This window comes from Lagopus muta, chromosome 1 (genome assembly GCF_023343835.1).
Source record: "Lagopus muta isolate bLagMut1 chromosome 1, bLagMut1 primary, whole genome shotgun sequence".
NCBI classification, from domain to species: Eukaryota; Metazoa; Chordata; class Aves; order Galliformes; family Phasianidae; genus Lagopus; species Lagopus muta.
Window position 1 is genome coordinate 71596695 of NC_064433.1, and position 10557 is coordinate 71607251.

Consider the following 10557-nt stretch of genomic DNA (forward strand, 5'->3'; position numbering starts at 1 on the left):
CATCTGTCCTCAGAAATAGAGATGACTCAGATCAAGTAGCGGTTAGCAGGGCTGACACTCAGCTAGGATGATCTAGGTTTCCATACTCCAGTGACTTTGCAGTAAAGCAGACATAGAACGAAAGAGAAATGTCTGTATGTGCTCTCATCTTTTCTGTGGTATCCTGATATCATTTTGGGTTGAGTCTTTGTTGTTAACAACCAATGTTTACTTTGTTCTGTAAGTAGACCACTTTTTAGATGGCCAACTTGGAAACTTTCATCATGCACTCTGACTCTGGACTTAGCATCGAAACTTTCTTCGTACTACTAATTATGGCTTTGGACTATGGTGAAAGCTGCTTAAGAGAAGATGACTCTCCCTTGCCACAGGCCATCAAGGTAGTGGGTACAGGTTCAGTCCTATTGACATTTCCTACTCTACAGCTATCTCCATCACCACTGGCACTAATACAATACACATGATGATGCTTCACCGCTGAGGGTGGGTGCTTGGACACCTCCTGTCCAGACTGCCCAGAGAGAAGAGCACATTGGGAAGCTCACAGTGTTGCTGCCTCTGTCAGTGTTATTTCTGGAAACAAAAAAGTTCTTATTATCTGGGGCTGCTAGTCTAGTACTTTGTCAGCACTAAACTTTCATGGGATGAAAAAAGAGATCAAAAAAATAATTCTTCCATTCCATTTAAGAGATTTTGGGTGCAAGAGTTTGTGTCCTGAATAACAAGCTACTTGACTAGGGACTATTTTTAACAATACCATGTTCTTACATTCAAAAAAGCCCCTTAACTGCATGCACTGTAGCTGCACACCCTGTTTCACTCCGGGTCTATTTTAACAGGGTTTTAAAGCTATTTCACCTGAGTGCCTGCTGGTTAGCATGCTGAGTTTTTTAAACCAATCCATTGAATTCACTTCCTATCTGCGTCTCTAGTGCCCATTCACCTATAGAAATATATAGACAAACAAGGCCACAGGTGCAGAAAATTGGGCCTTTCCTGCTGTTTATTACAATGTCAACCTCAGGGATTTATTAGGAGGAGGGGAGAAGTAAAGAAAAAGAAGATATACATACATGTTTTCAATAGGATTCTGCTAAAATACTACTTAACTTTTCTTTCCTTTCTTTTTTTTTTTTTCCCTGAAGTTAAAAAACAAAAAGAAAGACTCCTAACTGCCAAGAAACACAGACACTGAATTATTACGGGACAGAGTGGGAGCAGGGCTGTTTCTTTTGCATCTATGAAGGGATTTGGGATGAATTGCTTCTGCTCAGAAAGCCCACTCTTTCCTCAGCACTCCCCATCCACCTCACCCCCTTTTCCTCCCATTTTTGCCTTCTGGTTATTCAAGGGCACATGAAGTGTCTATGCCTTGTAGCCATGGGACCTGCTGGCTACTTTCATTCAAATCACCACAGGAAAAGCAGCCACCTGCGTGCCTTAAAAGCAAAGTCCCCTCTCAAAACAGGACTACCCAGTGCCAGGGACTGGCCTAGAACACAACCAAAAAGCTCACAATCTATATAAAACTTGCTCTTCCCTAAAACAAAGTGTTTGTCTTACAAGCTCACATAGGTTTAGAGTGGGAGTCTCAAGTCTATTTTAAGATACTTAGCCCTTGGAAACTGGTGTTCATTGGATCTAGCTGACCCAGATGAAAAGGCTATTAATCAAGTTAGAGAAGATGTGCTCTGTCATTTTTTTGTACATGAAGCTGACCTCCAGTGCCTGGTCTGAAATTCAACTGTCTTGCCTTCCCAGGAACTTTAGAATTTGGATGCAGGAGTGTTCTCCTGCAGAAGCTGGCAACTCACGGTTTGAACAGGTACATTCTTTGCTGGGCAAAGAGCTGGACACAGAAAGCAGTGGCAAATGGAGCTAAATCCAGCTGGCGATTGGTCATGAGTTGTGTTCCTCAGAGATTGGTACTGGGGCCTGTCCTGTTTGATATCTTTATTGGTGATGCGGATGAGGGGCTCTGAGTATGTCCAGAATAATATGAGTATCCTTTCTTTCATTTTTTTTCTGCATGCTTCTTGAAGCTTATTATTCTGTTTTGCCATAAATCACAAATAATCAGGAAAAATTCTGGTTGTCTAAAATGTATTTGAGTAAATAAGCTATGAAAGGAAAGTTAATAGAGCATATTGTCACGTATTACATAGGAGGTGAAGGAAAGAAATGCTTCTCAGCAACATTTGAGCTTTGTTGATAGGTGTGTATACACAGAATACAGGTAATGGAGAAATCTACTCTGCCATCAGGTATACACTGAATATGATAGACAGTGTTGTGTATTATTTGTAATGCTAACATTTCAGAACTAGGAAAAATACAAAACAGAAAATGGTTGAAACAGTCTGAAGTAGGAAGTGGGGAAACAAAATATCAAGAAAGATTAGCCAGAATTAGGCAGCTTTGATAATAGGTGGATCTCATGAGATACATTGAAGACAACAGTGGCAGAAACAAAGGGAATGAATCATGCTGATCTCTTTGAGAAAGCCTCCAACTTGAAGAGTCTGTTATCTAGGATAGTAAGGGTGACTCAGAAATGGTAAGCGTTTCTGACACATTTATTTGGTGCTGTTGAAATATTGAACAAATAACTGAAGTCAAGAGTGACAAGTCAGGGGTTTAAAAGGAGATAGATTGCTTTCTTTTTTTAAAAGGTGTTTTTTTTTTTTTCTTGTGATTACAACATCAGCTACATATATGACATTAAAATGATAAGTGATTTTATTTATTGGAGTTACAAGAGCAGGCCTCGGTGAACCATATGATATTTTTACAGAACTGTTTTCATAAAAAAAATTGCAAGAACTTGCATTAACTTTTCATGGATTGACAGCCAAACAGATGGTCTAAATAGACATGTTTGTTTACAGAGCAGTGAAAGAGGAGTTGATAAGGGAAGAGGATCAATGAATGTTTTCTAATCAGATGTTTATCTACAGGTTTGAAGTTTCCATTTCCATTCTCATAAGAACTGGCTGGAAAAAGAGGCAGTAGGCGTAAAAAAAAAAAAAAAAAAAATACAAAGATCAAAATGAGAGAATAATGAATGTGAAACAACTTAGATACTCACAAAAACCAAACCAAAATGTAGAAAAACATAGGAAAGAAATTAAAAGAAGAAAGTTAAGAGAAAAAATTGTAACACTCAAGTAGTTTGCATAGCAGAGAAACAAGTTTGCTCATTCTCTCACCTGAATAGGCAAAGTCATGTTTTTGGTGAAAGATTCTTCCCAAGCTGTAAAACTCCTCCTTTTTCCTGGGTGCTGTAATTCAAATAGAAGTATTTCCAATTTAGTTCTTTGGAGAGACATAAAGATGTACAGTTTGCCTTTAAAGAAACAAAATTTTAAAAACTGGGTGCCATGATAAAATCAGATTGAGTGACTTTATGTCAACAAATGGCAATTTAATTTTGATTTACGGGAAGCATTACATTTCTGTTGCTACAGTACAACATTCTGGGCCTGAGAACCCCTATTAGAAGTTGGAAGTTTACAATAGGGGAAAAAGATTATTTTTTATCTTCTTTTACACTTTCTCCTATTAATCAAGGCAACAGACAAGGTAGTGCGTTATGTGGAACATATGTTTGGCCCACAGTGGCCAGTTTCATGATGTATAGTTTTCTGAAGTACTGAATACTAGAGTGGAAGTTCCAATGTGTTCATCTGTAATAACTGTTGTGTGTGCTGTTATTTTAATAATTCATTTGCAATTACAGTAATGATTCCAATTTGGAAAATTTAACAAATTAAAAAGAAATAGATTTGGTTTTCCATGAAAAAGGACTGAATTTCAGGCTGGGAGTTAACAGTATGTCCTGCTTACAGTACAGAAAGTATTTGCTTAGTTGCAATGACCTGATGTTTGTTAAAATTTGACTAAACTGATAATTCATATGAAGAAAGCTTCGTTTTTTGATTATCATCAAGGCAGAGGGAGGGAGGAAGCAGAAAAACTTTTAAACCACTTAAAAAGTGAGCATTCCCAAACCAGGGGAGTAATTATTAATACTAGAGATTGCATATGGATATTTGTGACTGTAAAAATCATTAGTCTTAAACTACAGGATCTGCATTCTAAGATGTAATTGAGAAAAATAAACAAAAATAAAAGGAAGTACCTTGCAGATTTTTGCCTATAACTGCAGAGTACCTTGAAAGGGATCTTCTAGACCTATACCTGCAATGCCTCCAAGAGTTCCAGGTGTCCTAATCTAGCCCTAACTATCACCAGAGGGAAGCATTTTTCAACAAATTAAGGATAACCTGAATAGAAAACATCCATAAACCTTATCTGTCTTTTTGATAGGCCTCAGCAGGACTGAGGACATCCAGTGTCAGCTCATTGGCCTCCTAGCTTCACTATACCACAGAGCTTATGCTATGGCTGAGCTTCATCACCAGCTTGTGCCCTCAGTTAAAGCTGGAGTCCAGTATAGGTAGAGCTCTGTCCTTGATAAATGATATTCATGTCAGTCTTCACAGGCAGTATGGCAGGAGTCTCTGTACTTCGAATGGGAGATTAGTTCCCTCATCCATCCATCATGAGTATTGTTTAAGAAGGGTGCCTCTGCATTATGGAATTATATAAGCGAGTGTATGCTTTTTGAAATCTTCTCTCATGCCAGCTGCCCTTGACTGATAGTGCATTCACCAAGCATGTTACCTAGAGATTTCAGTTGCAGTTATTGAAGTCAAAAGTTTCTGCTGAATGAATATACTGTATGCTGCAGGCAAGATAGTAAGCATTATGCACAAGGCCCTGTGACTAATTCAGCTGCAGAAATATAGTGCTTAAAGAGGAAAGAAGTAATAAAAATACAGGGTCATGGCTCTGAATATTTTGCAAGTGTTACCCATAAATTGTAATATCAGTAGCAGCCAGCGAGAATGCTCTGTTTAAGTCTCAGAAGCTGAGGTCTCTGTAGTCATGATATAGTCATCTCTTCTCACCAAATACCAGCTTTATGCAAGGCTTGCAAAAGTTGCTGTATCCACCTTTTTGTCAGATTTTGCAATGTGCTTCACAATATTTTGAATTAGGACCTCCAGTCAAGGATTTGAGAGAATTTTCGGCATCAACTTATCATCAAAATAAATGAGCCCAATTGATATTCCTGAATAGATACATAAAACATTTATCTGTTATCACAGACCTATCACCATTGTTGGAAAAGACCTCCAAGATCATCTAGTCCAATCACTCGCCTACCACAACCATGTCCCACTAAACCATATCATTTAGAACAACATTTAAATGATTCTTGAACACCTCCAGGGATGATGACTCAATCAGCTCTGTGGGCAGCCTGTTCCAGTGCTGCACCACTCTATCAAAGAATAAGTTTTTCCTAATATCCAAACTGAACCTCCCCTGATGAAACTTGAGGCCATTCCCTCTAGTCCTATCTCTACTTTTGCAGGAGAAGACGCTGACCCCCCCACCTCACCACAACCTCCTTTCAGGAAGTTATAGAGAGCAATAAGGTATCTCCTGAGTCTCCTCTTCTCCAGACTAAACAATCCCAACTCACTCAGATGTTTCTCATAAGATTTGTGTTTCAGTCCACTCCCAAGCCTTGTTGCCCTTCTCTGGACACTCCCCAGGGCCTCGGTGCCCTCTATGTGGTAAGGGGCCCAAAACTGAACACAGTACTCGAGCTGCAGCCTCACCAGAGCAGGCAGGGAGAAGATCACCTCCCTACTCCTGCTGGCAACACTATCTCTGATACAAGCCAGGATGCCAGTGCCTTTCTTGGCCACCTGGGCACACTGCTGACCAAGCACTGACTGTTCAGGCATACAATGACCAACATCCCCAGGGCCATTTCTTCCACAGTCTTCCAACCATACTGCCCCAAGCCTTTCATGTTGCCTAGGGTCGTTGTGGCCAATGTTCAGGACCCAGAACTTGATATTGTTGAACTTCATCCCATCAGCCTCAGCCCAGCAATCCAGTCTGACCAGGTCCTTATGAAGGGCCTACCTACCTCCGAGCAGTTCAACACTTCCTCCCAACTCAAAATCATCTGCAAGCTTACAGAGGATGCACTCAAGCCCCTCATCCACATCATCAATAAAGGTATTAAACAGGACAGGTCCCAATACCAATCCCTGAGGAACACAACTCATGACTGATCACCAGCTGAATTTAGCTCCATTCACCACTGCTCTCTGGACCCAGCCCTCCTGCCAGTTCTTTACCCAGCAAAGAATGTACCTGTCCAAGCCACGGGCTGCCAGCTTCTGCAGGAGAATACTGTGGGAGATCGTATCAAAGGCTTTGCTGAAATCTATGGAGACTACATCAATAGCCTTTCCCTCATCCACCAGGCGGATCACCCAGTCATAGATCAAGTTGGTTCAGCAGGACCTGCCTTTCATGAACTCACACTGGATGGGCCTAATCCCTCATTGGTCCCGCACATGCCATGTGATCTCAATCAAGACAATTTGTTCTGTGGATGCTCCTATTCTCACTCAGCTAAGGAATGAAAATTGTGCCATGTGATTCAACTAATGAAAACAAAACATAACCTATTTGGCATCAACTCACATGTCAAACAGTTTTGAAAGAGAATTGTGATTTAAATCAATACAAATACATCACTGTTTATGCAGAGATACTGCACAAACACAGAAAGATCAGAGAAATTCATTGTTGTGCTATAAAAGATCAAAAGCCTTTCCCTCATCCACCAGGTGGATCAGCCATCCACAGATCAGGTTGGTTTAAGCAGGATCTGCCTTTCACAAACTCACGCTGCAAGATGCAATCTTCAGAGGGTTTTGGGAAAAATCCCACGATAGACCTTACGTCACACAATTGCCTCTGTACTTTTTAACTTAGTAGACATTAGTTATGCAAAAGTTACACCCACACCGTTATTCAGTGCAAAAAACGTCGGTGCTGATAATTGCCTAAGTGCTGAGGGAAGGATTGGTAAGGATTGCTTAATACTACTTTCATCTCTGTTCTTGGAGCTGTCCTGAGTAGAGCTCCTTAAGTATGATGCAGCCCAGACTCCTAACCTTACTGAGTTAAATAAATTGTCCACTTGTTCCACTAAATGCTTTGTATTTTTCCCTGTCTGAGTAGAATTAAAATTACAGCAATTTTGCCTGAGAGACTAAGAATTTTGCAGTATTTTGAAGAACAATCAAATTGCTCTTAGCTTACCTACACAGTGTTTTAATCGTCTTTACAGGTTCATTGAAAGTCAACTCAATACACTGAGAAATGTAGTAAGTTACACTGATACCTGCAGTCAGTTCTTTCATTAAGAATGACTATAAGGGAAAACTAAGGTACAGTGAATAAATTTATCAGTAAGAGAAATTTATGATAATAAATAGAACTAAATTACAAAAAGGAATGAGAAGTCAAGAACAATGAAAAACAGCACAAAAGAAAAACAAAACATCCCTCGCACCCTTTTGTATGCCTTCATATAGAAAAAGATTTTTAAGGTGACATATCAGCACATATTCAATACAATAAATAAGAACAATAAATGTGCAGACTTTCTGCAAAGTAACTGCAGACATCTCTAATTATCAAAACCTGATATGTGCCCGATTACATCCCTGGAATTTTCTCAAGTACTAGTTTAAGAAATAATCCCTGCATTTGCCTCACTTTTCAATTCAAGAATAGCTGCCTAGTGTAAAGATGTTCTGGGCAGAGGAGAAAATAAGTAAATAAAAGAAAATAATTTGTACAGAGAACAGAATGGCAATGTGCTTCTTAAGCATATAGCTTGTAAAAGCATTAAAGAAATTATTTTCTCAGTTCATACTCAAATTTCTGTACATTTAATTTCTGTACATTTAATTTCTATTCTTGTGCAAAAGATAAAGATCTTAACCATACATCTACTCAAATATCTGTTTTAAGAAACAGAAAATATAAGCAACTCATATTTACCAATAGCATCTCTGAGACAAAGTTGATAATATCTTTTTAAAAACATTACAGGCTGCTTCCTCTACTAGTTCCTCTTATCATATTGCCCCTACAACCAGAAAGTAGATATAATTTGAAAAGTTTTCTGGGGCACAAGAGCATGAACAAGTTCACTCCTTAGTTAAAAAGTACTGCAAAACTTCAGTCAGTACTGAGGTGCCTTGTGTTATTTAGTGTAGCTCTTAGCCTATTCTTTTCACTATAAGCATTTATTTGCTTTCATCTTTATTTGCACTAGTTCTGTTGAATTAGAAACAGTTTCCCTGAAACTAGTGCCATAAAGCAGTGTGCCTATATCATAGAATCACCAAGGTTGGAAAAGACCTAAAAGATCATCCAGTCCAACCGTTCACCTATTCCCAATAGCTCCCACTAAACCATGTCCCTCAACACAACATCCAGCCTTTCCTTGAACACCCCCAGGGTCGGTGACTCCACCACCTCCCTGGGCAGCCCATTCCAGTGCCTGACCACCCTTTCTGAAAAGTAATGCTTCCTAATGTCCAGCCTGAATCTCCCCTGCCATAGCTTGAAGCCGTGCCCTCTGCTCCTATCACTAATGACACGAGAGAAGAGGCCGACCCCCAGCGCACTACAACCTCCCTTCAGGAAGTTATAGAGAGCAATGAGGTCTCCCCTGAGCCTCCTCTTCTCCAGGCTGAGCACTCCCAGCTCCTTCAGCCTCTCCTCATATGGCCTGTGTTCCAGACCCCTCACCAGCTTTGTTGCCCTCCTTTGAACACGTTCCAGGGCCTCAATATCTTTCTTGCAGTGAGGGGCCCAAAACTGAACACAGTACTCGAGGTACGGCCTCACGAGTGCTGAATATAGGGGAACAATCACCTCTCTGCTCCTGCTTGCAACACTGTTTCTGATACAAGCCAGGATGCCATTGGCCTTCTTGGCCACCTGGGCACACTGTCGGCTCATATTCAGCCGAGCATCAATCAATACCCCCAGGTCCATTTCCTCTACGCAGTCCTCCAGCCACACCGCCCCAAGCCTGTAGCGTCGCCTGGGGTTGTTGTAGCCGAAGTGCAGGACCCGGCATTTGGCCTTGTTGAACCTCATCCCATTGGCTCCAGCCCAGCTCTCCAGCCTGTCCAGATCCCTTTGTAGGGCCTCGCTACCCCCAGGCAGATCCACACTTCCAGCCAATTTGGTGTCATCTGCGAATTTACTGAGGGTGCACTCGATGCCCTCATTAAGGTCATCAATAAAGATAATGAAGAGGACAGGCCCCAGCACCGACCCCTGGGGAACACCACTCACGACCGGTCGCCAGCTGGATTTAACTCCATTCACCACCACTCTCTGTGCCTGGCCCTCCAGCCAGCTCCTTACCCAGCCAAGAGTGTACCCATCCAAGCCTCTGGCTGCCAGCTTCTGCAGGAGAATGCTGTGGGAGACAATGTCAAAGGCTTTGCTGAAGTCTAGGTAGACCACATCAACAGCCTTTCCTTCATCCACCAGATGGGTCACTAGATCATAGAAGGAGATCAGGTTGGTCAAACAGGACCTGCCCTTCATGAACCCATGCTGGCTAGGCCTGATCCCCCGGTCACCCCCCACATGCTGCATGATCTCCCTCAAGATGATCTGCTCCATAACCTTCCCTGGCACCGAGGTCGGGCTAACAGGCCGGTAGTTCCCCGGATTCTCCTTACAACCTTTCTCGTAAATGGGAGTCACAGTCATATATCTGGCAACAAATACACTAGAGATCCTGCTACTTGGAAGTTTATTTTAATATTACAGTCCGCAGTAGATCACATAATCAGATGCAGCATAAAATTACTGTTAAGTATTTAATGAAAAGCACATCTAGAAAACATCAAATTGTTAATTCGGGGAAAAAAAAAGCTTTGTGGAATCAAATCTCACTGTAACAGGTGCAAGAATCCTGTTAGAATCAGTTTAAGGATATTCATAACACTGAGCAAGACCCTAAATATTTTCATATCTGTGTGCATTTGTATTTCCAACATATTCTTGGTTCACTGCAGGTTACTCCCCAGGATTTTTTTTTTTCCTGAGAACTGCATTGGTAAGTAATCATGAATTTAAGGGCAGAGTTTTCCCCTTATATTTCTGGAAATTGTAATTTTAGTGCTTATAATCAATGAACATACAAATGTTACAATTAAGAAATACACAAGAAAGCTAGGCTAAGCAGGTTATCACACTAAAGAAGAATAGACTGAAAGCTTACCCTTGTCCCAGGCTCACTAAGAACGCTCCAAGAAGAACAAACTCCAAAAGAGATCCTTCCCCAGTGGTAGTCAGCTCTTAAATGGGCCTAGGAGAGGTGGAGCAAGGCTCACCCCTTCTGGTAGCACAGGTGAATTGCCTTCACCTGTGCTCCCAGGGCTGGCTCATTGCTCACCTCAGGTGGTCAGTCAGAGGTTCAGGCCATAATTCAGCAGTTCCCATACAAGTGTCCATCTATATGAGGGCTCATATGTATGTGAGCCAGAACTGTGCCTGTGAATTAGCTAGAGAAAGTGTAATTTGGTCTGCCAGAGAAAGTACAATACACCAGCACAGCTTGGACAGAAAACTGTCACAGAG

General features: G+C 41.2%; 1 long non-coding RNA gene across 1 annotated transcript; it reads right to left on the bottom strand.

Moving 5' to 3' along the window:
- Nucleotides 1-480: 480 nt before the first annotated feature.
- On the bottom strand, nt 481-10250 carry LOC125686242 (uncharacterized). The gene is made up of 3 exons (XR_007373722.1): nt 10199-10250; nt 3210-3281; nt 481-573 (listed from the first exon to the last, which is right to left on the bottom strand). It is a non-coding gene; the product is annotated as an uncharacterized LOC125686242 (long non-coding RNA).
- Nucleotides 10251-10557: the final 307 nt, after the last annotated feature.